Source organism: Pinus tabuliformis, chromosome 5_2 (genome assembly GCF_031772625.1).
Source record: "Pinus tabuliformis cultivar Carrire ecotype Pingquan chromosome 5_2, CPIR1, whole genome shotgun sequence".
Classification (NCBI taxonomy): Eukaryota; Viridiplantae; Streptophyta; class Pinopsida; order Pinales; family Pinaceae; genus Pinus; species Pinus tabuliformis.
Window position 1 is genome coordinate 1,031,278,454 of NC_142306.1, and position 27,693 is coordinate 1,031,306,146.

Consider the following 27,693-nt stretch of genomic DNA (forward strand, 5'->3'; position numbering starts at 1 on the left):
GACTAAGGGAAAGTATTACTCCTAATCCTTTTGCACAAGTTTTTAGTCATGAGCAGATCATAGAAATCCAGATCAGCAATAATGAAGAAATGATTAAGCAACATGTTGGATGGTTCAATGAATTCGGAAATCTGAGGTTAACATAAAAAATACAGATTCTACAAAAGCTGGATTATTTACAAGGAGAGCCAAAGGCATTAAGATTTATAATTAATCAAAAATATTTGGTAACTATCAACGTTATTACAAGTAATTGGAATAACAATGTAATCCATATTATTAGTTTGATGATTTCAAATAGAATCTGTACATCTATGATTTTTGAATTAGGTTGGCAAAACAAAGATTTTATGAGTAATAATTGCAGAGAATGGGTTCAACATGCAATTTAAAGTTCCACTAATATGTTTCAAATTTTTAAATGGGAACTTTTAAATGACATCGAATTGGCAATATAGAGGTCGCCCACGATAAGAAATGTCTTTAAATATTCTTTCCTAGATATCGAGATTAGTCCTTTATCTTTCCTTACCAAGTGGGGGAAACAATTGGCTAGGTACACACCTCAACAACAGGGTCTCCACCAGATAAAGACGAATACGGAAAAGGGAGAATCATCAAGAGCATCATCAAGAAGGACAATAATTTTAGATGAAGATGCCAAAGGAAAAGGAAAAGCAAAAGAATCTACTTTATAGGACGAGCAGCCGGATGCCCAAGACCCAACAGATATCGATTGGGATGAAGAGTACTCTAAGTTGATTGAACATCACTACCAAACGATGTTCGATGAGTCTAGGCCAGCACATGATTCTTCAGAAGAATTTGATTTTGATAATGACTATGATTCAGATAGAAGTTCGAAAGGACTATGGTAGAATCTTTTGTATGTATGTACCAGAAACGTTGAGTAGACACCATCGAAGAAAATATGCCGAAAGGACCCTCAATTATTTCTACTTTTTCATTGTAGTTTAGATGTGTAGAGTTAGGGAGTCTATAAGAAGAGAGGTCATCAGATGTTCAAGACATCGCTTGACGGAGAACTCTGAGATCTCATGTTGTAATAAGCCTTATGTATTTTTCTTGTCTTTATTAATATCTAAGCCTACTAGGACGCCTGTTTGAGGATAGTTTTTGTCATCCAAAAGAACTTGGAACTGTAAGGCGAAGGCATTTTAAGACCCATGGAGAGAGGCCATAGTTGTGCACGCATGTTCGGTTGAGGAGAAGAAAACCGCTTCAGATCTGCTGTTTAATAGTCTTCGAATTTGATCAGAAGTAAGTTCTAATACCAAGGCTTTCTATTGTTACATTGTGCTTTCTTTGCTTAGCCTCTAGTTAAGTGGTCCCATAATTTGTGCTCAGTCTAGTAAAGCTTGCTACAGTGCTGCTACAGTTCCGCGTGCTCCACGTGCTACCCTGTCGCTTCCTGGCTAACTTCAGACTCTGTCTATAGAATTTATCGTGAAAATAGAGTTGTGCTGAAACTAGTAAATATATGCAACTTATTTCAAGCTAGTATGTTGTTTGTATCATACTAGTGACTTTCTTATATTATGTTGAACACCTAAGCTATGAATGCATTGTTTATAAAATGAGGTTATTTTATGAAGGATGTAGTGTTGGATGATGACACTAGAGCAATGATATTTCCCCAATTTGGGTTAAGTCTCTCCAAAGACATGCTTAAGCTTGTACTTATGTTTGTGTTAAGTTGGGGCTAAGTATAAGTTTTGCGTAACTTTGATGGAATATATGACCTTATCACAATTTCTTAGTCAAATGAAATTTGAGTAGTTGAATGTTACAAGTCAACTTTGTTCTATTGAATATATACTCATATTGAGAACACACATACTTTCCTCACTAGGTTATGATAAACATCTATAACAAGGAAAAGTTATTTTGGAGAAGTACACTAGTTTAAGGACAAACCGATGAACTAAAGTAGAATATCTTGCAACTTTAGATAGCAATTTATACATTATTAAACTAGGTTGTAGGAAAACCATGTTGAAGCTATCTCTCTCTTTAGATATATATATATATATATATATATATATATATATATATATATATATATATATATATATATATATATATATATATATATATATATAGATATCTATATATAAGCTATTTGACAATGCAAATACATGTTTTGATGATATTTATAACCTCTTTGCTTAGTGCACTAGTACTAATTAGATTAATTAGTAATAGTTAGTCATGTTGATTATATCCATGGAATAACTAATAAGGATCTAATATTTGTAGCACATTATTGATCTCCTTATCTACTGAAGGTATTAGTGTGAATATCTACAAAAACAACAAAACACTAATTCCATTGCCAATAGAATGTTGTTTCCTACAACATATGGGTTTGTTTGTCACCTCATATTGGTAGATCAACAACCTACCATTTTCTCAAATCGATATCTACCCCATTCTCTCTTAAATTTTAGATATGAGCGCTAGGAGAAAGCATAAATAATTATTAATAAAAGCATTTTCCACCCCCAATAACCTCATTTAGATCTTGATAGTGTTCCTAGTGAAGGTAATTAGTCTTTAAACTTTAACTCGCTCATGATATAAATTATTTTGACTCTCATCCCATTGATGAATTCAATATTGGAGGATATCTCAATAATGATCAATCCTTTAACTATAACTCACTCATTATTTAAATTATGTTGATTCTCATTCCCATTGATTGTTGGCTTAGTGGGGCCTGACCCAGGTTCAGAGATTATTTAGCCAAGTAAATCCTGGTACTACTAGCCCTTTTGGCAACACTCCGTAGAGAACGGACTAAGGTCTCACCTGAAGTAGTATGGGAGGGTGCTAGAACCAGGTTTCCGCACCCTTGGGACATCTGATGGGCTTCTGGAGGTCCGTGATCTGACCTGTCGCTACACGCACTTGTGATCCCTTCGCGACCTGCGGTGCGGCTTCCATGCAGCCCTACTCGGGGAACGACCCGTATGATACCCAAGATCCTTGTTAATTAACCAATTACTTAACTTGTGTGTGTAAGATTTATGGTTAGTACAACATATTCATCAATCATAACAGTACACGCAATACATAAATGAATACAACCATAAAGAAGATAATGCAACAAATACACAGGAATATGAATCAACTTCTCTTTATTATTCTTCAATCTTGCTTACAAACCTGTCACCGCCCTGCGCACTTAGCTACAAGGGTCCACGCACTTAGCTACAGACTCTACTAGGCCTCTGTGCACTCAGCTGCAGAGCCTCTTGCTACTACTACAATCCAAGACACTTAGAACTCTACTCTAAGCTCGAACCATTCCTTCGCTATTCATATATCCATCACTTCCTTCTCTTCCCTTTACAACTTAAAGCCTCCCTCTATTTATGTAATCCCATGGTCCAAGGACCATGGGTAGGCTGACTTTACACTAATTTACAATACAATGCTTAGGGCGGACAACCCTATGATTCAATTGTACACTTCACGTTCCACACCCGCAATTCTCGAAGTTTGATAACATCTTTGACCAAAACTTGGGCTTTGAACCCCAAAAACCTGCTATGGGGGATTCCATGCCCAATAGGCCCCCAACACAATCATTGTTACTCGTCTCGAGTCACTCTGCTAGTGCAATGATCTTGGCACAGAGCCCCTCCAACTGGTCCTTCGCTTCGCGGAGGTCTGTGGCACACTGATCTGTAGTTTGCTAGATCTACACCACTCTCTCGGCTAGAGACTCACTGTCAGGGGAAAATCCCTGTCTTAAGGCATGCATCACCTTCATCTGTGCAATATTTCCTTTGATGTCTGTAGTGATGAGGAAGGCCTCATCAATCCAAGGTTGGACGTGCACTTTAAGGACCGCCTCTTTCTGCCACGCGGCATCCACCTGTTCTAGGCCTTTTCCTGCTATAGCTTCGAAAGCCGCTAGGTCAAGACAACTAATTATGCCGTACCGTGCACACTGTCATATTGCACCTGAAGCTCTCGTGCCTTTGTTTCCAAGCGCTGTATGTTGGGGTCCTCTTGTAATGAAGTGAGGATCATGAAGGATTCTTCCAACATATTGGTGCAGTTCTGTACTGCCTGTCCTATTTCCTCCAACCCTTTCTAAATAGCGCTAGTGCACTGTTCCCTAACTTCTAGGGGCATAGAGGGCTGCGCCTTTCGATAATCTAAAGGTTGAGGTCTAGTTGTACCCTCTTCGCTTCCTCCTTTGCCTCGCAGAATCCAATCGTTAATCGGTGGAGCTGCTCTGCTACTGGTAGATCTGCTGGGATGACCAATTCCAGGATGTTTTTACGCGCATTTTTTACTACCTGCTCTAGTCCTTAAGTCTATGCAACCAGTTCATCATGCTACTGGCTGAGCTGTTCCATGTTGATATTTTGTTCGCTCAATATCTGTAGTGCACGGCCTTCTCTGGCATAGAGCTTGGCTGTGATCCCATCTTGTAACTGGTACATGGTTTCTCACATAAGAGCAGCCAAGTTTAAGCCTAGTCCCTTAATCCTACCCACCATAGCTCGGTCAACTTCATTTGTTGCTGCTAACATGCCCTAGGGGACCATAAAAGTGTTGGTCATTCGGGCGCACAACATTTATTCTGCTTCTAATGTACCTATTGCAACATATGGGTCCATCATTCCTGTTGGTTAGGTTTGCACCTATAGTCCCTGTAGCTACGTGCTTAGCGCCCCAAACATAGTTTTCTACTCCGTCAGCACCTCTTGGAGCGCGTCCTTAGTGACATCACGAACCGTTTCGCTGATGTCAAAAATATCACCTTCTGTAAGTGTGATTGGGTTGATGGACGTCTTTGATTCCTTAACCTTCTTTTTGGGGACTAATTTGTCAGGGATGCACGACCATTTCTATTGAGAATGCAACAAGATTATGGAGCTTAGTGGAAAGGAGTCGCCTTCACTAAGTGGGTCCACAGGCAAATTATGGTGCAAAGTTATTTTTTAGACTATGTCTATTTTAAGACATATGGATCATGTTTATGAGCTGCAGAATGTTGTTTATGGATGATTGGTCATGTTGGGAAAAATAGATGGACTTCTATTTTTGGATCACAGCAGGAGTGATCAAAGTTTATTTTTAGACTGGCAGTCAAAAATAGAAAAGTCAAATATCATTGTCTCATAATAATATTTAGACTATAAACTTTATCTTATCCTCTTGGAGCACTTCAGTTTGAGCTACAGATGTGGCACATGCAGCTATCAGAAGGAAATACGCTTTCTTTGTGGGTCAGTTGAGTTGTTGCATGCAAGACTTTAGTTAGAACTCAAACAGTTGAGTTTGGTGGAGTTGATTGTGGAGTTGATGGAGTTGTGTTCAGCTTGACTTGGATTAGTCTAATTGAAAATAGACTAATGATGAGTTGTTAAACTAATTATTAACTCATAAAGAAACTAAATAATACATCAGTTAACTCAGTTGCATGTCAGTGCATGTACAGTTCAACAGGGACAGGTGTTAGAGGTTGAGATTGCTATCAGTTGTGACTATAGTTGTGCATGAGGATTTGCACAAGAATAGATTGAGTATGCCAATGAGTATTTTGTTGATTTTCCCAATAGAATAGCCTGTGCTCACGTGATTTCTAGTGTGAGTGATTCTCAGCAAGTTTGTGCAATAGAGGCAAGCAAAACAGTGGAGGATATTTGAACCTGTGACTTGTTTAGGTCTGAGCTAGTTTGTGTGTAACAGGTGGAGATAGTGCTGGATACTTGAGAGGAGTATTGTACTATGTAATGCTACATGTTATCAATCATTAATATACAGATAGTGTGGGGTTTTTAGCTGTAATCTTTCCCCGAGTTACATAATGTGTTAATGTGTACATGGTATTGATGTTTCATTGTTTGTGATGCTGCTAAATTGTTGACCAATGTAGAGGAGCTTATGTATTGTGCATGTATTCCGCAATAGTGCATGATCAGGATAATCTTTGTTGAATATGTGTTTATTATTCAAAATTTCTACATGGTATCAGAGCTGTTGATCATTATTTCTACTATTCAGGAAGTGTTTACATCTTATTTCTTCAGGCAGAGTCTGTAATCAGGCCAAGTAGCCTTTGGATTCATCCTTCCTTTGGAAGGTGAGATATTCGGTGAATGCCCATATAGTCAATCTCTGTATGAGAAATAATTTGTTCTCACGAATCTTAGATCCGAGGCAGTTGAGTTTGGAGCTGGTGGAATTCGAATTTGCAGCAGTGTTTTCTTTGTGTCAATGTTGCAATGTCTTTCAACGGATTGCGATTGGGGTATGCTCTTGAGGGCAGCTCGAACTATATTGCATGGAAGGACCAGATGGAGGTAGTGTTAGATGATAATGGGCTGAAGGATTTCATAGAGGCTGAGGTCCCAAAGCCTACTGATGCTGCCGCAGCTGAGGCTTGGCAAAAGAAGACAGCAAAGTGTTGAAGGATTCTATTAGAGGGCGTGAAGAATCACATTGTGTCCAACCTGCATGGAAAGGCTTCTCCATACTTGATGTGGAAAGCATTAATAGATCTATTCCAAAGGAAGAGCAATCAGAGGAAGCTGGCGCTCAAGGATAAACTCAGAAACATCAAATGTGAGAAGGGTGACAGTATGCCCAAGTACCTCACGAATTTCACTCAGTGCAAAGATGAGTTGGGAAGTGTGGGGGTAAATGTCGATGATGAGGACTTGGCGAGCTTGTCTCTCCTTGATCTTCCGAAGAGTTGGCATTCCTATCAGGACTCTATCAATGGTCGGGAGAAATTGCCAGGATGGGAGAGACTTTGGTCATATCTTGTGCAGTAGGAGATCAGGTGGAATACCAGGGACGAATCTTCATTAAAGGGAACTGATGAAGAAAATTTCACTTTGGCTACCAAAGCAAAGAAGGGGAAGAGCAAGAAAGCTTCTCAGTCTGGTGCGAAAGGCAAGAAGCAGGATATGTCCAAGGTGAAGTGTTTTCACTGTCACTAGCACGGACACTATGCCACTAATTGTCCGCAGAAGAAAGTGAACAAGCAAGCTGCTGGATCTACAGCAGGAGAGGCTCTAGCCTCGTAGTTTGAGCTTGATTTTTCATTGATCGCATGCTTGGTTTCAAGTGTGATGGGATCAGTTGGTTCTTGGACAGTGGTGCGTCTTTTCACATGACAGGAGATCGAGATTTGTTTTCTGATCTGTAGGACAAAGATCTTGGAGTGCACATCGAGATAGGCGATGATGGTAGATACAGTGTGACCGGTATCGGTACCATTTCCTTTGAGAGGGAGTTTAGTAAACCCTTCGTATTGAAGGAAGTGATGCATGTTCCAGGATTGAAGAATTATCTTATCTCTGTGGTGATGTTAGAAGACAAGGGATATGATGTTGTTTTCAGCGAGAGAAATGCTTTCCTGTGCAGCAAGACAACTGGAGAAACGCGGAAGATAGGGGTTCGAGTGAGGAACCTTTATCAGTTGTGTTATGAAACCAGCTCAAGAAAAGATAGAAAAGAAAGATCAACGCCTTAGAATTCAGCCTCTTCGAGGGGGCAACCTCCTTTACATTACATAAATGAACAATTCTTGGATGATACAAATGACAAAACCTCCTTTCTATATATAGGAGTCTAAGGAGTCACAATATAATCCAGCCGACCTAACAATAATAATATAAAGCCACAAAAATAATAATAGAGGGATTCTATGGGGCACAGAAATAACAATATGTGGGTAATAGGGGCACAACAATATAAATAAGGGGTATAACTACAATAGTAATGGGGTAATCACTAGTATTATAGGGACCCAACATGCCCCTCTCCTTCAAAAAAGTGTTGTCCTCAACGCTTGAGCAGTTCTGGATACTTCTGCATAAAATTCTCATCCTCCCATGTGGAATCTTCAGCGGATAAGTTCTTCCACTTGATAAGATACTCTGAAATTGATCGATTTCGTAGCTGTCGAGTTCTTGTTTCTGTGACTGCTTCCGGTTCCAATATAATTTTTCCTTCCTCGTCAAGTTCTGGCAATATTGTTTGAACTGGGAGCTTGTCACCTATAACCTTCTTTAAACATGAAACATGGAAAACTGGGTGCAATCGAGAAGCTGCAGGAAGCTCCAATTTGTATGCCATAGTACCAATCTTTTCCAACACCTTGTACGGACCATAATACTTTGGTGATAATTTATTATCCTTCTTAGCTTGCTTTAGGGACATTTGCTTATATGGTTGTAGCCGTAGGAATACCCAATCACCTACATCAAAACTTCTTTCACTGCGATGTTGATCTGCCTGTTGTTTCATTCTATTTTGTGCCAACACGAGGTTATCCTTTAAGAGTTGGAGGACTTGTTGTTGATGTTCGATGTGATGTTCCACTGCCTGAACCTTAGAATTTTCTCTTAAATATGATGTGATGATGGTGGTTGATACCCATAAAGTGCCATAAATGGGGTCATTTTTGTTGCTGTATGGAAGGAAGTGTTATACCACCATTCAGCCAGAGGCAACCATTTGACCCATTGTGTCTGTTTATCAGATACAAAGCAACGAAGATATCCTTCCAAACATTTGTTTACTATCTCAGTTTGCCCATCAGATTGAGGATGATAAGATGAGCTATGAGCTAACTGAGTACCAAGACAAGAAAATAATTCTGTCCAAAAATTTCCAGTGAAAATGGGATCTCTGTCACTTACAATAATCTTTGGGTTTCCATGTAGCTTTTGAACTGTTTCCATAAATGCAGTAGAAACTGTACTGGCTTTAAATGGATGTGATAATGCACAAAAGTGTGCATACTTGGTAAGTCTGTCAACTACCACCATGATGACACTCTTTCCCTCAGACTTGGGTAAACCTGTGATAAAATCCATTGAAACCTCCTCCCAACGTTGGCTTGGAATGGATAAAGGTTGTAATAGACCCGGTGTCTTAATTGTTTCAACTTTATTTTGTTGGCAAACCAAACATTCCGCCACAAACTTTTGAATATCTGATTTAAGGCCATCCCAAAAAAATTCCTTCTTAACCCTGTGGTAAGTTTTTAAAAATCCTGAGTGCCCTCCTAAGGGAGAAGTGTGCAATTCCATAAGAATCTTTTGTTTTAGCTGGGAATTCTTACAGAGGTATAAGCGATCTTTGTACCATAACGAATCATTTTTCCAGCTAAATGTATCAGAAGTACTGGAATCTTGTTGTAGCTTTCGAATAAGTGCCCACACTTCTTCGTCATTCTTCCATTCCTCCTTGCTTCGTTTATCCAATCTGGTTGGATAATAGAAATGGCACACAACAATGCTTCCACATCCTCATCCTTTCTTGAGAGTGCATCTGCCACCACATTTTGCTTCCCTTTTTTGTAGATGATTTCAAAGTCATAACCCAACATCTTTGTGACCCACTTTTGTTGCTCTTCAGAGGATAATCTTTGTTCTAAAAAGTATTTAAGGCTATCATGATCCGTTTTTACCTTGAAGTGTCTTCCCATTAGGTAGGGTCGCCATTTCTTAAGTGCATGGAGTATTGCCAACATTTCCTTCTCATAAATAGCTTTGCTTAAAAACTTTCCCTTGATTGGACGACTTTCAAAAGCAATGGGTCTTTCATCTTGCATTAGAACAACACCAATTCCATTTCCTGAAGCATCACATTCCACAATAAAGGTTTTTGTGAAGTCCGGTGTAGCTAAGACCGGTGCTTGGCACATTGCCTCTTTAAGATGTTCAAAGGCCTTTGTTGCTTCCGGAGTCCATGAAAATGAATTCTTCAATAATGTTGTTAGAGGTGCTGCTATTCTCCCATAATTCTTAACAAACTTGCGATAATACCCTGTCAACCCAAGAAATCCTCGCAGATGCTTTATGGATGTGGGGATTTTCCATTCCTTAATGGCTTTAATTTTGCTAGGGTCTACCTTAACTCCTTCATGAGATACAATATGACCCAAATATTCCACCTCCTGGACTCCAAAGAAACATTTGGATCTTTTTGCATATAATTGTTTCTCCTCCAATAGTTGTAGCACCTTGTCAACATGTTCAACATGATCCTTCCAAGACTTGCTGTAGATTAGTATATCATCAAAAAATACTAACACAAATTTTCTAAGGAATGGTTTGAAAATTGAATTCATCAAACCTTGAAATGTTGAAGGTGCATTGGTAAGGCCAAAAGGCATGACCAAAAATTCATAATGACCCTCATGAGTTCTAAATGCCGTTTTCGGAATGTCTTCAATCTTCATTCTGATTTGATGATATCCCGAACGAAGATCCAACTTGGTGAAGTAAATTGATCCATGCAATTCATCCAGTAATTCATCAATGACAGGAATGGGGAACTTATCTTTAATAGTGAGCTTGTTGAGCTCCCTATAATCTGGACACATGCGCCATGATCCATCCTTCTTGTGCACCAATACTACTGGAGCTGAGAAAGAACTTTGACTCGGTTGAATTATACCAGCCTCTAGCATTTCTGCAACCATACGTTCAATTTCACTTTTTTGGACATAGGGATATCTGTACGGCCTGATGTTTGGAGGAACACTTCCTGGAATCAGATGAATAGCATGATCATGATCACGCATAGGTGGGAGACCTTTGGGAGTCTCAAATACCTTGGAATGATTGTCCAGGACTTTTTGGAGATCTGGAGAAATAGATGATTCCAATGTGGAAACATCTAGCGAACATAATTGTGCAATTACACCTCTTTGCTCCTTTTTTAGAAGCTTTGTCATGCCATTAGAGCTGATTATCTTTCCTGGTTTCCCTGCAATACCCCTTAATTCAACTTCCTTTCCTTCCACAGAAAATTTCATGAAAAGTTCTTGAAAATTAAAAGCTATTGTACCCAAGGATTGTAGCCATTGGACTCCTAGTACAACATCAGCACCTCCCATTGGAATGGAAAGCATTGGGCTAGTCAATACATATTCTCCCATGGATAGCTTGATATTATGGCACTTTCCAGAACAATTTATTGTTCCTCCATTTGCAATCATCACTTGACACTCTGGTGCTGGATATAGGAAGCAATTCAATTCTTTTGCTACCCTACAATGAATAAAATTGTGGGTGCTTCCTGAATCAATCAACACTATTACCTTTTTCTTCTTGATTTGTCCTTCTATCTTGATGGTTTGAGGAGTGGTAATTCCCGCCAATGCATTACAAGATATGGTCGGATTTATTTGTTCTTCATCTAGGCTTTGTTCCTGGAATATATCCTCTTCTTTTGACCTTTCTTGCTCCTTTTCTTCTTCCTCTTCACAATCTATGTAGAATAATTTCTTCTCAGCACACTTATGACCTTTTGTGTATTTGCTATCACAATTGTAACAAAGCCCTTTTGCTCTTTTTTCTTCCAATTGTTGTGGTGTCAACCTTGTAGGTTGTGGAAGACTATGGGCAACAACACTTCCGTCTTTATAGTTGTGAATGGTATGCTTCCTAGTTGCCATAATTTTGCTTTCCATTTTTCTTGCTAACCTGAATGCCTTCTCTAATGAATCAGGTTCCCAAAGGCGCACATCATGTTGGATATTATCCTTTAAAGACCCTATGAACACATCAATCCTATGCTCCTCTGGAATATCTTTTACCCTTATGTTCAATTTTTGGAACTCCTCAATGTGCTCCATTATTGAACCCTTTTGTTTGAGACTTATCAATTGGCTAAAAAAAGTGTTGCTTTTTGTATCCTCATAATGTGCTATCAATTCTTCCGTAAAAATTGCCCAAGTGATAAATTGTTTACGAGAACAAAGCCATTGATACCATACAAACTGATTTGGTTCCAAATATAAAGTTGCCATACGTACCTTTTGTGTGTTTTGCACATTATTGAGATCGAAGAATTGCTCCATCTGTAATATCCATGTGGCGGGATCCTTGCCATCAAACTTCCTCATATCGATTTTTGGAACATGGTGAGTCTTCGATCCAACATTAGAGTCTATGGAATCATGATTAACATTTCTTTTGTTCTCATCATGAGTTTCCTTTACTACTCTTTCACCATTAGTGACTATTTCTTGTAGCAACTTATCCATCTTATCATCCATGCCATCAATTTTAGCGTCCATGCCATTCACCTTAGCTTCTATGCCATCCATCTTAGCTTCTACACCTTTCTTTAAACCATCCATCTTAGCTTCTACATCTTTCCTTAAACCATCCATTTTAGATTCTATTGCTTTTTGTGCAAGTGACATTTGTTGCACTTGTTCTTGTAATTTTGATATATCATGTAGCATTTCTTCTTCTTCTTCATGAGTCATGCTAGAGCTTTCAGGTTCCTTACTAGGTGTTTGCATTTTCTTTCCTCGGGGCATCAGTTACCGATAATAATGCTCTACTATGCCCTTTGAATTCCTTCAAAATAAATTTTCAAACCAAGCTTAAGCAAAAATTAAAGAAAATCTACACACCTTTTTTCACTTTGTAGGAGCTCGATATTGCCTCTGATGTATCTCTGTACTTTCTGATCATCTAGTTCTGAATTTGTGACCTGTAGTAGCCCTCTGTGTCCTCTTTCCAATGCCATAAGTCTGACCCAAATTGGATTCTCCAAGGAAGAGTTATGCGAAATCTCCCACAGTGACTTGATTATAGACTAGTTCAGTAGAGTGAACTTGTATGATGTGCCACGTGTCACTGTTTCAACCTTTGACTCTAAAAAATATATAAAAGAAAACTACAGTCCGTCCTCTTTCTGTACCTTCTTACGAAATTTCAATCCGATGCTCAGAAAGAAAGTTATGACGATTTTTCCTAGGTCACCTGTTTTGAGTGTAATTCAGGAGTCTGCAAAAAGACCAACTTCCTCAGATCATATCTCTGAAACTGTCACGTGAAAAACTCTGAAATTTGGACCCAAGGTTTAGTGAGATTTCTTCTCAAATGGGTTTTTTTTGCGACTTCTGAAACGTCACAGAAAAAAAGTTATAGCGAAAATTCCACAATGACCTGTTTGGAGCAGCGAAACCCTAGAATCCAAAGCTCTGATACCAAATGTTATGAAACCAGCTCAAGAAAAGATAAAAAAGAAAGATCAACGCTTAGAATTCAGCCTCTTCGAGGGGGAATCCTCCTTTACATTAAATAAATGAACAATTCTTGGATGATACAAATGACAAAACCTCCTTTCTATATATAGGAGTCTAAGGAGTCACAATATAATCCAGCCGACCTAACAATAATAATATAAAGCCACAAAAATAATAATAGAGGGATTCTATGGGGCACAGAAATACAATATGTGGGTAATAGGGGCACAACAATATAAATAAGGGGTATAACTACAATAATAATGGGGTAATCACTAGTATTATAGGGACCCAACAAGTTGCATGTAGATGGATGCGCAGCAATGGCATGCAAGGCAGAAGGATTGGTGAGCCAGGATGATGGCGAGTTGTGGCACAGGAGATTGGATCACCTTCACCATGGAACCTTGAAGATACTGTAGCAGATCACTACAGGGCTTCCTAAAGACACTCTTGCGCAGTTAGATCAGTGCAAGGGGTGTACTTTGGGAAAGTTTGTGAAAGCCACCTTTCACGAAAAGGATAGTCGCGCCACGACTATCCTTGAGAGAATTCACACAGACCTGTGTGGACCTTTCTCAGTAGCTTCGACAACAAAACACAGGTATTATGTGATTTTTGTTGATGATTTCTCTCGTAAGTGCTGGATCTTCTTCATCCAGAAGAAGAGCGAGACATATTCAAAGTTCTGTGAATTCAAAGCACTGGTTGAGAAGGAGTCGGGGAAGAAGGTGAAGGCTCTTAGGAGCGATAATGGTGGTGAATACATCTCTGATGAGTTCAAGGATTTCTGCAAGGCATAAGGGATTCAAAGAGATCTCATAGCTCCCCATAACCCACGGCAGAACGGGGTTGCTGAGAAGAAGAATAGAATGATCGTGGGTGTTGCACGGGCGATGTTGCATGATCAGGGCCTACCCCTTCACTTATCAGCGGAAGCATGCAATAAAGCAGTTTATGTGCAGAACCGTTGTCCTCACAAGATACTTGGCATGAGTACACCCGAGGAGGCTTATTCTGGTAAGAAGCCTGATCTTTCTCATTTGAGGATTTTTGGTGCTAACGTTTACATGGATGTGACAAAGGATGCTAGGAAGAAGTTGGAGCCGATCGCAGAGGTTGGGATATTTGTGGGGTACACTAATATGCCCCACAACTATTGTGTGTATTTGCTAGATAGTGGTAAGACTGTTGTGCGACGAGATATAAAATTTCAGGAGGAGAAAGCCATGAAGTGTTCGCTTGAGAGGGAGCTACACTTGCATGCAGATGAGGAGCTATTAGTTCCTAAATATGAGCTTCAGGACGTGGATCAGCCACAGGACGAAGTTCATGGAGTGGAAGAGACCACTCATGCAGCACCAACCATCAGAGGGTGAATGCACTTGACAAAAGCTGAGCGACTGGCTCAAGATGTAGAGAAAGTTGTAGGACAACCTATAGCCCAACGCAGGCAGAGACAGTCACCTGATCGGTACACTGGATACATGGCTGTTATGAGAAAATGTGTTGTGACTAAGCCATCCTCTTTCAAGGAAGCCGTGGAGGATCCCGCATGGGTAGACGCCATGGTGGAAGAGTATGATTCAATTGTCAGAAACAGTGCATGGGAGATTGTTCCTAGACCAGAAGGGAAATCAGTGGTGAGTTCGAGATGGATCTACAAAGTTAAGCATGCAGCTGATGGGAGTGTGGAGAAGTACAAGGAAAGATTTGTTGCCCGAGGCTTTTCACAGATAGAGGGGTCGATTATGAGGAGACCTTTGCACCTGTCGCAAGGTATTATTCCATACGGATGATTCTTGCTCTCTCAGCGCAGATGGGGTGGCACATTCATCAGATGGATGTGAAGACTGCGTTCCTCAACGGAGTCATTGAGGAGGAGGTGTACATTGAGGAGCCCAAAGGTTTTGAGATCTTCAGCAGCAAGTCGCATGTGTGCAGGCTCAAGAGAGCACTGTATGGGTTGAAACAAGCACCACATGCTTGGTACACACGGATAGATAACTATTTCACCGGACTTGGATTCTCCAAGAGTGAGGCTGATCCTAACCTATACCAGATTGTGGTGGAGGGTAAGTTGCTTATCATTGTACATTATGTAGATGATTTGATTCTAATGGGTGATGAGCTGTTGATACTTTCATGCAAGGATGATCTTTCTAAGGAGTTTGAAATGAAGGACTTGGGCCTCCTTCATTATTTCCTGGGATTGGAAATTTGGCAGCGCAGTGGTGGACTATTTGTTTCTCAGGGTAAGTATGCTCAGGAGATACTAGAGAAGTTCAACATGCAAGGCTGCAAGCCTATTGATACTCCTCTTCCTGAAGGTTGGAGGAAGGAGGATGCCACATCGGCAGAAGAAGTGGATGCCACTGTTTATCTACAGTTGGTGGGGTCGCTTATGTATCTGGTCAATACATGACCCGATATATGCTATGCTCTTAACCAACTTTCACAAGCTATGGTTAAGCCAACCAAGCTCTTCTAGAAGGCGGGAAAGCATGTATTGCGTTATTTGAGAGGCACATCAGGATATGGCTTGTGGTATAGACAAGAGGATGAGGTGAAGCTATGTGGCTTCACGGATGCAGATTGGGCAGGGAGCCCAACGGACAGAAAGTGCACATCAGGAGGGGTCTTTAGTATCGGGTTGACAGCAGTTTCGTGGTATAGCAGGAAGCAGAGATCCGTGGCACTCAGTTCAGCAGAGGCCGAGTATATGGCAGCAAGTTTGGCTGCATGCGAGGCTATATGGATGAGGAAGATTCTAGTCGGTTTGTTTGGTTCTCACTTGGATCCTACTGTGATTTACTATGATAACCAGAGTTGCATTAAACTCTCGACTAATCCTGTATTTCATGATAGATCTAAGCACATTGACATCAGGTACCATCATATCAGAGATTGTGTGCAGCGAAGAATCATGTTACTTTCATACATTCCAATGGAGGATCAGGATGCTGATATCTTGATGAAGGCGCTCACCAGGAGAAAATTCGAATACCACCGAGGCAGGATAGGGGTTGCTGATAATCCATATCTTGTTGAGAGGGAGTGTTGAGAATGCAACAAGATGATGGAGCTTAGTGGAAAGGAGTCACCTTCACTAAGTGGGCCCGCAGGTAAATTATGGCGCAAAGTCTATTTTTAGACATATGGATCATGTCTATGAGCTGCAGAATGTTGTTTATGGATGATTGGTCATGTTGGGAAAAATAGATGGAATTCTATTTTTGGATCACAGAAGGAGTGATCAAAGTCTATTTTTAGACTGGCAGTCAAAAATAGAAAAGTCAAATATTATTGTCTCATAATAATATTTAGACTATAAACTTTATCTTATCCTCTTGGAGCACTTTAGTTTGAGCTACAGATGTGGCACATGCAGCTGTCAGAAGGAAATACACTTTCTTTGTGGGTTAGTTGAGTTGTTGCATGTAGGACTTCAGTTAGAACTCAAGCAGTTGAGTTTGGTGGAGTTGATGGAGTTGTGTTCAGTTTGACTTGGTTAAACTAGTTTTAATTAGTCTAACTGCAAATAGACTAATGATGAGTTTCTAAACTAATTATTAACTGATAAAGCAACTAAAGAATACATCAGTTAACTCAGTTGCATGTCAGTGCATGTACAATTCAATAGCGGCAGGTGTTAGAGGTTGAGATTGCTATCAGTTGTGACTATAGTTGTGCATGAGGATTTGCACAAGCATAGATTGAGTATGCCAATGAGTATTGCGTTGATTTGCCCAGTATAATAGCCTGTGCTCACACGATTTCTAGTGTGAGTGACTCTCAGTAGGTTTGTGCAATAGAGGCAGGCAAAGCAGTGGAGGAGATTTGAACCTGTGACTTGTTGAGGTTTGAGCTGGTTTATGTGTAACAGGTGGAGATAATGCTGGATACTTGAGAGGAGTATTGTACTATGTAATGTTACATGTTTTCAATCATTAATATACAGATAGTGTGGGGTTTTTAGCTGTAAGCTTTCCCCAGGTTACATACTGTGTTAATGTGTACATGCTATTGATGTTTCATTGTTTTTTATGCTGCTAAATTGTTGATCAACGTAGAGGAACTTATGTATTGTGCATGTATTCTGAAATAGTGCATGATCAGGATAATCTCTGTTGAATATGTGTTTATTATTCAAAATTTATACAATTTCAACTGTTGCAAAGTGGTTTCTGGGTCCGCGCGCTCTTCGACTAGGTCTTTTTCCTCAACCCCTTACCCTATGGACATGTCATGGCCCTCCTCGACCTCTGCTGGTTGTGCTATTGTTGTTTCTATTGTCTATGCTGATGCTACTTCATTGGCTAGCTTCTACTGTGCAACTACCTCTGCTGCTGCTTTTTCTTGGTGCCTCTTTTCAGTCAGCTACACAGCTTGGTGTCCTTCTTCCTCTGTTGAGATGCGGCCCTTTCAATTCCTACCAAGTCCAGGGTGTGCCACTTTGAGGGCCATGTTTCCAACGCTGTGAAGATGGCGTCGTCCGTAGCAATAAATGGAAGCTTTGTCCATTCCTTTGCTGGATCCTTCCACGCTCAAACATGAATTTTGTGCATGTCTGCTTTAAACTCTGCAAAGCTCTACAGAGTGGCGTACACTATGGGAGACAATCGTGGTCTTCTATTGATCCACATCCAGATGCTCGCCTCCATCAGCACCCAAAAAACCTTGATTGCATGAATCTGCTTCGCATCCTTAGTGGCCTAGAGCGAAGCGTACTTCGTGGCCTCAAGTAGGTCTTAGTCGATATGTGGGAACTGGCTATCTTCTGGTAGTTCACCTACTACCAACAAGATGGATAAGAGAAACCACACGTAGTGGAAGGTCTTACCCTACTCTTGGGCCTCCTTGCAGTTCATAGAAAATTTCTCACAGAGGAATTCAGCCCAGTTGAACTGGACCCCCTCCGCGCACTGTTCAACCAGTGCAACCATAGGTGCTGGTACTTCATTGATGCGACACTTCTGCATTAATTTGCTGGCCAGGAGTTGGGTGGCTACGTGCACGCCCTTTTCCATGATGATCACAATTGCATAGCCGCGCTTCTTCTTTTCCAGCTTGTATTTAGCTTTCATGGCTTTTGCGAGAGCCAAATCGCTGCTTTTACCGGCTATCTCCACGGGGTCCCTTCCCTTACAGGGAAGCTAAAAAATCCTATGAATAAGCTCTGCCGTGATGGGAATAGGCTCCTCCAACCATAGATACCCATCATGCACCAGGAACAGTAGATGCCTGATGATGAAAATGGTGATGAGCGAGCAGTGAAAGTGGGGTATCCATTGTAGATGAAGTAACTCGGCCTTCTCCACACCATGCAGCCATTTTCGTGGCTCCAACGTGATTACTAGCCCCTCCAACTTCTGTTTCATCAAGCTTTCTGTCACCAAGCGCGGGAACTTCTCGCTGTTCACGAGGTCCCAATCTTCGAATTTCAAGGTAGGCACCTGGCCTAGGGGCGGACCTTCAAAAGTAATCCCGTCGGGGAGGAGCGAGGTTTGGAGTGCACTCTTCGTGGCCTCCAGGTCTTTGGCCACCCTAACTTTCCCTTTCCATAGAGGGACGTACGTAGGTAACTTCTCTACAGAAGGCATTGGTGGGACGTCATCCTCCACGTCGTCTTGCGCCTATATTTGATAAATTAGGGCTTGTAAGTCCTCCTCTTCTTCGTCCAATTCAATGGTGACGACTTTTCCTTTCTCTCCCATTGATATCGTGCTGACCTGCAGGTTTCTTGGGGACACAGGGACTAGTCCCATAGTGTGTTTATCTTTCTTCAACCGTAGTGTGCACAGTGATTTTGGAACTTCTGGTGCAATCACCACATCTCTGGGCTCCTCAGCGGTATCTTTAGCGAATCTCACGCCTGACCTGGTAGCAATCATCATGTCTGCATGAGATATTCTTTGTCGCATACTCAAAGATGGTAAGGTTGTTCAATGCTCGATACTCTGCAATTGCTCAAATCGCAACCAAACAAGTGTTGTCTCGTGGTTAGTTTTTGGAGTTTTATAACGTCTTTTGAATTTAAATTCGATCATTCCCCCCACTTCTGAGTCATTAATTCGTTCTTGGTGGCAGATTGTTCCAAATCTAGCTCTTAATTCATATCTTAATTGTCCGCCGCCTGCTCTCTTTTGCCTTAAATTGGACATCTCATCATGAACAGTGATGTCAATGGTCACTTCCCAGTTGACCCGCATGGTAGCGCAGCCCACCATCCGCGGGCTCGAACCTTGTACCATGTTGATTCACTGCACCTCTCTCACTGCGCAGTTCCCAAACAGACTCATTTAGAGTCCTGCGCTCTCTTTCAACTGTCTGGAGCGCTGAGACTATTATCCCTTTGGTTAGTCAGGTGGTCGCCCCACCTACGTGAGACTGCAACTTGCCTCCTAGCATAGTGCGTGGACACTCCTTACCTTCCCTTACGACAGCTAGCGCCACGTGCTCTACCTTATTTGGTGTGTTGTCCTAGTTACTTCATTTGGTAAGTTGCGGTCGCAACCATGGTAGTAGAGTCATAGATTCCCGATGAGCATATTCTAGTGTAGTGGTATGGTTGTCCGTATCTAGCCTTGTCACGCTTAGTTTATCGATGAGACAAGCTTGCATGATCTTGTTCTCCAGTTCGTTGATCTCAGTGTCCCTCAACATGCTTTCCTTCCTTAATCGCACCTGATCTTCTTCGAGTTTGCAAAGTCTAAGTTTCCCTCGTTGAATGGCTTCCCAAATCCTTATATGGTCGTCCTCGTGCAGCTATGTGATTCCTTCATCCTGGTCTTCGTGCACTGTCACAACTACGGGAGCTATTACACATGGATTCCTTTTGGTATTTCCTTCAGGAATCTTGGGTTCCACTCTGTTTCACACTTTTGGAATCATTTCCACGCTCCGGTTTTTGCACATGGTCTTATAGGTCCATTGAACTACTGGCACGTGTAGGTCGCAATCAGTTCGTTTCGTCTAGTAAACCTTGTTCAGTACTCCATGCACCCTATTGAATGCATCATAGTGGAGAATTGGTAATGAGCATCGCCCTTCCTGTTGCTGTGGTTTGTTCTGATTCTCTAGGCTACGTGCTTGTGCGGACTGTATAACATATGCCTGTACCCATCGGGATAGGTGGGCACACAAGTTGTTCCGCCCCAGCTGATTAGCTTTTGTACGAAGTTGGGGTTTCCCAAAACATAGGTGCATCATCCTTCTGTAACCTCTCTAGTCTTCAAAAGTGCCTTGATGTGTACACCACCATCATGTGGGTGTTGCGCGTGATGCGCACTTTAGCACATCAAACCGCTGCTGCTCTGGTACTGCATTTGAGAATATGCTCAAAAATTCATCCACCACTGAAAATCCATCATATGTCGGTAGCTCCCTTGCCTCCATTTTTACGTAACACAATGATCTGATCATCATGTTGCAATTCAGCATTGTTACTTCGTGCAGTCGATTCTGCCACCGCTCTATTTCTTCATCTGAATCCGAAGTGCAGGAGCTTACCCGCTCCCATGAAATCCTTCCATCTCCAGTTAGATTCACCCAATCCTCTCCTTGTGTAGTTATCTTGTAGATACAGTCGAGATGTTAAGTTATGGTATTTTCTATGCTTATAACAGTTTACTTCTTTTTCTTATTATATTCCACCGATTAGCAATCACATGTACATAAAGTAAAGTGCAGATAGAACATTAAACGATCAACAGAAAACAAGCCAAGACAAGAGACACAAGATGTGGCGGCTAGCCAGGGAAAAACCCCACAATTTGTGGGGAAACCCTTTGATCAAATCTTCTTTTATATTCAATAATTCAGCAGAGAGAAACAGTACAATAAATCTGATTCATATCAGCAGTAGCAAACCCTAGATCAGTAGCATCAGCATTAGCGGTTTCATTATCAAACTAGGGCAGACGATATCTCACAAACCGACCGTCGGATTGACTTCATTCCACCACCAAAAGTTTCGGCTTCCAGAGGAGGTTTAGATGAACCTACAACGCAGTTCATATGAGGAGATATTCTAGGCCACGCAAGTCAATCTTTACTTCTGCAGTTGCAGCAGTTTCCGGCTTCAAACTAGGGCAGTCGATATCTTGCAAACCGTTCGTCGGATTGACTTCATTCCACAACTAAAAGTTGTTGCTTTCAAAGGAGATTTAGATGAACCTACAGTGCAGTTCCAAAGAGGAGATCTTCTAGGCCAGGAAAGTCAATATTTACTTCTGCAGCTACAGCTTCAGTTTCAGCAGTTTCCGGCTTCAAACTAGGGCAGTCGATATCTTACAAACCGTTCGTCGGATTGACTTCATTCCACCACAAAAAGTTGCGGCTTTCAAAGGAGATTCAGATGAACCTACAGCGCAGTTCCAAATAGGAGGTCTTCTAGGCCACGCAAGTCAATCTTTACTTCTGCAGTTGCAGCTTCAAATTCAACAGCTTCCGGCTTCACATGTGTGAGAGAGACCCATTTCAGCACAGTAGAGAAGAGACTCATATCTGCGCAGTAGAGAGAGAGATGTGATGAGATGAGTGTGTCCAAATGAGGAAACGTCCTCTTATATTTATACACAATGTTGGTGGGTGAATAGATGCGACTGTTAGGCTTCTGAGCCTACATGAGTTGTAGGTCGGCTTGATAATAATTCCATAATCAAAATAAATTCATATCTCCATGAATACTTATCGGAAACGGATGATATTTATATCAATCCTACACCTCTCGATGAGAGGAATCTAACAAAAATATTATCAGCCATGAATAAGATGACCCACATGAATTTTTTCCCTGGTTGCCAATTTTAACACTCCCTCTCAACCATGGAGAACTTCATCTGCAATCTGTCTATCGGTCGTTACTATTCATCCATCAAATGCACTGCCTTGTACAACCTGACCCTTGCCCTGCTCTTCTCTATTTTGCATGTTCTGCTTTGTCTTGTTCTGCCTGCACTGATCTGTACTGTTTTGCTCTATTCTGCTCTGCTCTTGCATTGTTCTGTTCTGCTCTTCTTTTTTCCGAACTATGAAGAAGAAGAAATGATCGAGGATGTATCATACTAACTCAAAGTCAGTCTCAGAGTATGTACCACTGGTCCCAGACTAGTCTCAACCAACCCAAAGTCAGCGTCATAGTGAGTACAACTCCAATGGTCCCAGACCAATATCATCCTCCACTGACTCAAAATCAGCCTCAGAGTATGTACCACTGATCCCAGACCAGTCTCAACTGACCCGAAGTCAGCGTCATAGTATGGTACAACTCCTACCACTAGTCCCAGACCAGTATCATTGATCCCATATCAATGGAGGTCATCCTAGCATAGGGAGTACAGTAGTTACAACGATGCGTCCGTCGGTACTACTATGGTCCCTAACTTCATTTCCCTGCTCATTGATCAGATGAGAGGTACTTCCCATGAGTCCCAGACTGCATGGGTAGGATGCCTCGACAGGAGAACTGATCAATCCTGTCCTCACAGAAGAACACATCAATCCTGCTACAATTTACATGGAGAACACATCAATCCAGGCCTCACAGGAGAACACATCAATCCTGCTACAATTGCCATGGAGAAAACATCAATCCAGGCTGCCATGGAGAACACATCAATCTAGGCCTCACAGGAGAACTAATCATCCTGCTACACAGGAGAGTGAGTCATCCTGTTCCACAAGAGAGCGAATCATCTTGTCCCACAAGAGAGCAAATCATCTTGTTCCAGTGTGCACCACCAGGGGAGGGTGAGTCACCCTATGGTCATATGTTGCTCCAATAGGAACCGCAAGCCCTCAGAGCTCCCAGAGCTCAATGTATGCAACATGCAGGACCCTTGTACAAGGGTTTCTTGCCGACTCCAAGTCGTTTGGGAAAATCACAGATTAGATCTTTCCTCGGGGCTTTGACAAGGTGTATCAACCTGTACATCATCTTAATGTGATGGAGCTTCCTTGCTCATCGACTTACCATATCCCAGATGATGTTTATATGCTGGAGCAATTGACGAATACGGGATTCCTCAATAATCGAATCCCACCTCTGGTTGTTACAGAGAATAACAGTGGTATCCAATGTAAATCCAAACAACTCACTGAAGAGCTTTCGCAACCAGACTGCCTCACACGAGGTTATGCTAGCAACAATATATCCTGCTTCGGCGGTGCTCAAAGCCACCGACTTCTGCTTCCTGCTCATCCAGGATATCAAAGTAGATGCCAAGGAGAAACAACACCTGGAAGTGTTCTTACGGTCCACCACACTGCCTACCCAATCAACATCAGTATATCCAAGTAGTCTCACATCTTCGATAGTGTATCTTAATCCATGAGAGATTGTGTCCTGAAGACATCTCAGAAGATTCCTGGCATCAATCCAGTGCGGCTCAACCAAATATGAGCTCACAATGCTAACTGCAAAACATATGTTCAGACGGAGGTTCACCAAGAACATCAATGCGAATGAGTTTTTGAAACTTAGAGGCATTTCCCAAGTCTGGTCCGACATCACTACCATATAACTTCTAAAAGTTAAGATCCTTGAGGTAGTCACAGGCTTGCAGTTCATCATACCGAATCTTTCCAATATATTTACCACATATTTTCCTTGAGATAAGAAAATTTCCCTTGGCTTCTGCCACACTTCAAGTCCTTGGTCCTTCATTTCAGATTCAGAAGCCATCTCCCTCTTACATTTGTGAATGAGAGGGTTTGCACCTGTTAGAAAGAGGTCATCCACATACAACACCAGTATGAGAGGCTTGCCATCTTCAACCTTAAAGTAAAGGTTAGGATCAGCTTCACTCCTAGTGAATCCCAGCTTCATCAAGTAGCTATCGATCCTCTCATACCATGCTCGGGGTGCTTGCTTAAGCCCATAGAGAGCCTTCTTCAACCTGCATACATGATATTTTCAATCATAAATCTCAAATCCTTCAGGTTGCTCCACATAGACCTCTTCTTTGATCGAGCCATGCAAGAACGCAGTCTTGACATCCATCCTTGTGAAGTGGCAAGGGCTATGATCGAGCAGATGGTCGTATATTTGGCAACAGGTGCAAATATCTCATCATAGTCTATACCTTCTTTTTGGGAGAAACCTCGAGCAACAAAACGAGCCTTATACTTTTCCGTGCTTCCATCTGCTGCATGCTTTATCTTGTAAAGCCATTTGGAAGTAACAACAGTCTTGTCCTGGGGTCTGGGAACTACTTCCCAGACATCATTCTTTATGATAGAATCATATTCTTCGGTCATAGCATCCTTCCATACTTGATGCTTGACGGCATCTGAGAATGACGAAGGCTCATTTTGTATGATCGTGCTCATGATGGTCAAGTATCCCTGATACCTGTTAAGTTTCTTACTTTGATGGAAGGTTCCTCAGGGTGCAGCATGTCCTTCAGCATCATCAAGTAACCCCTTAAGCCATGAAGGCCTCTTCCTAGAAGAGGAAGGCTCATATGGAGGAGGATCAATCGGATCCATGGGTTCTTCTACATCAGGCATTGATTCATCATCCTTTTCTTTCGGTTCCCTGGTGTCGGCTTCTTGAGAGCTCCTCAAAGTCGGAAGATTGATCACCTTGCTGAGAGCCATATCTTCGTCAAAGGTGACATCATGACTAATTATGACTTCCCTTTGACCGGCTACATAGATTCTATAGCCTTTAGTATTTTCACCATAGCCCACGAAAATTCCCTTCTTTCCAGATGCTCCCAATTTATTTCTTTTCTCTTTCGGCACATGAAAGTATACAGGGCTAGCAAAAATTTTAAAATGAGAAACATCAAGTTTCTTATCGGTGAATTTTTCTTCAGGAGTCTTGGAACCCAATGCTTGATGAGGGCATCAATTTTGTACATATACGACGGTGATTGTAGTTTCAGCGCATAGAAACTTTGGAATTCTTTGATCATGTAGCATGGACCAAACAACTTCCATCATCGTGTGGTTCTTCCTTCCGGCCACCCCATTCTGCTCAAGAGTATGTGGTGTAGTAGTCTCCCTCTTAATGCCAGCCTCAGATATGCCTGAGTGAACCAACTGTAATACATCGGAGGTCTTGCTTTGGCTTGAGGGGAACAGTCCCCTTTTGAGCTTTCCTTCGATACATCTCAGACATACACCTTATTTATCTACTTGGAATTCGGGCATCCCTGTCACCATTTGTTTTACACCAAGTAGAGCTTTGTAATGAAGGTTGGCAAACCTCTGATGCCAAAGTTCGGACTGAAGAGTTGTGTCACAAGACATGACACCTAGCGGACTTCCATCGACCTGATATGATGAATCAACACTAAACCCAAGAGTAAAGGCATTTCCATATACATACCTTGCCATTGCTTAAGGTTACCTTGTAGCCTTTGTCTTCCATTGCCGAGATGGACACTGCATTTAATACATCCTGGACTTTCTAGCCTTCTTGAATGGTTGTCCTCTTCCTCGATCCCCAGCTCTCCTCTTACCTTTGCTGTTGAATTTGTAATTCCTTTGATTTGCCATCAGAGGGATTTTGATCATCGTCACGATGAGAGTCCTTTCTATCAGGGCATTCCCTTGCATAGTGACTTGCTTTATTGCAAATGAAACATCGTCCTTTTCTTCCACCCTTAAATCCAGCCTTTCTTTTCGATTTGGTCACGGAATTATTTCTTTTCTTTGCATGAGAAGAAAAGGCAGCAGGAGGACATTTAGGTATGGGCATTTCTTGCACTTCTTCCCTTGTTTTTTCTTGAATGCATCTAGCCATTAATTCCTCGAAACTAGGAATTACATTATTGTTCAGAAGAGTAGTCCTGAACACATACCATCCAGATGGTAATCCTCCGAGAGATGTGAGTGCCATTTCTCTGTCAGTAATGGTTTCCCTAATAGATAGGAGATCGCTCTTGATCTCGGTGATTCTTAAGACGTATGCTTGCATACTTTCATCTTTACCCTTCTTGATTTCCCTCAACTTATTTCTAAGAACCAAAACTTGATTTGCATCATTAACTGTAAATAAACTCACCAGTCTGTTGTAGATTTCCTAGGAGGTGTCTAGATCAGAGATGTAGGCCACCAAGCACTTGTTGATAGAGTCCTGGATGATCTTCTTTGTTTTGACTTCTCCATTTTTCCATTTGTTCTAGGCAGCAGCAGATGCATTTGATGAAGGTTCAACAATATTGCCTCTTACATGGTCCAGCACTCCTTGATCTTCAAGGGTTAGATCGATAGAAATCTTCCATCTGTGATAGTCAGCTTTCTCACGGAGCTTGTCCTCGGCAGGAAAGAGTGTTGAGGACCCCATAGTTCTTTTAGGATAGCCTTGCCAATCTTCTCTTCAATGATTGCTCTTGCTCTTGCTCGGGCTTTGTCTTCACCTCAGCTCTGATACCATGTTAAGTTATGGTATGTTCTATGCTTATAATAGTTTACTTCTTTTTCTTATTATATTCCACCGATTAGCAATCACATGTACATAAAGTAAAGTGCAGATAGAACATTAAACGATCGATAGAAAACAAGCCAAGACAAGAGACACAAGATGTGGCGGCTAGCCAGGGACAAACCCCACAATGTGTGGGGAAACCCTTTGATCAAATCTTCTTTTATCTTCAATAATTCAGCAGAGAGAAATAGTACAATAAATCTGATTCATATCAGCAGTAGCAAACCCTAGATCAGTAGCATCAGCATTAGCGGCTTCATTATCAAACTAGGGCAGACGATATCTCACAAACCGATCGTCGGATTGACTTCATTCCACCACCAAAAGTTTTGGCTTCCAGAGGAGGTTCAGATGAACCTACAGCGCAGTTCAGATGAGGAGATCTTCTAGGCCACGCAAGTCAATCTTTACTTCTGCAGTTGCAGCTTCAGTTTCAGCAGTTTCTGGCTTCAAACTAGGGCAGTCGATATCTTGCAAACCGTTCGTCGGATTGACTTCATTCCACCACCAAAAGTTGTGGCTTTCAAAGGAGATTCAGATGAACCTATAGCGCAGTTCCAAAGAGGAGATATTCTAGGCCACGCAAGTCAATATTTACTTCTGTAGTAGCAGCAACTTCAGTTTCAGCAGTTTCCGGCTTCAAACTAGGGCAGTCGATATCTTGCAAACCGTTCGTCAGATTGACTTCATTCCACCACCAAAAGTTGCGGCTTTCAAAGGAGATTCAGATGAACCTACAGCGCAGTTCCAAAGAGGAAATATTCTAGGCCATGCAAGTCAATCTTTACTTCTGCAGTTGCAACTTCAAATTCAATAGCTTCCGGCTTCACATGTGTGAGAGAGACCCATTTCAGCGCAGTAGAGAAGAGACTCATATCTGCGCAGTAGAGAGAGAGAGATGTGATGAGATGAGTGTGTCAAAATGAGGAAAAGTCCTCTTATATTTATACACAACGTTGGTGGGTGAATAGATGCGACTGTTGGGCTTCTGAGCCTACATGAGTTGTAGGTCGGCTTGATAATAATTCCATAATCAAAATAAATTCATATCTCCATGAATACTTATCGGAAACGGATGATCTTTATATCAATCCTACACGTCTCGATGAGAGGAATCTAACAAAAATATTATCAGACATGAATAAGATGACCCACATGAAGTTTTTCCCTGGTTGCCAATTTCAACACGAGATCATCATCA

The 27,693-nt window shown here is 41.5% G+C and overlaps 1 pseudogene; it reads left to right on the plus strand.

Moving 5' to 3' along the window:
- LOC149162758 (cullin-3A-like) overlaps positions 1–27,693 on the plus strand; it is a 34,856-nt pseudogene that overhangs the window by 920 nt on the left and 6,243 nt on the right.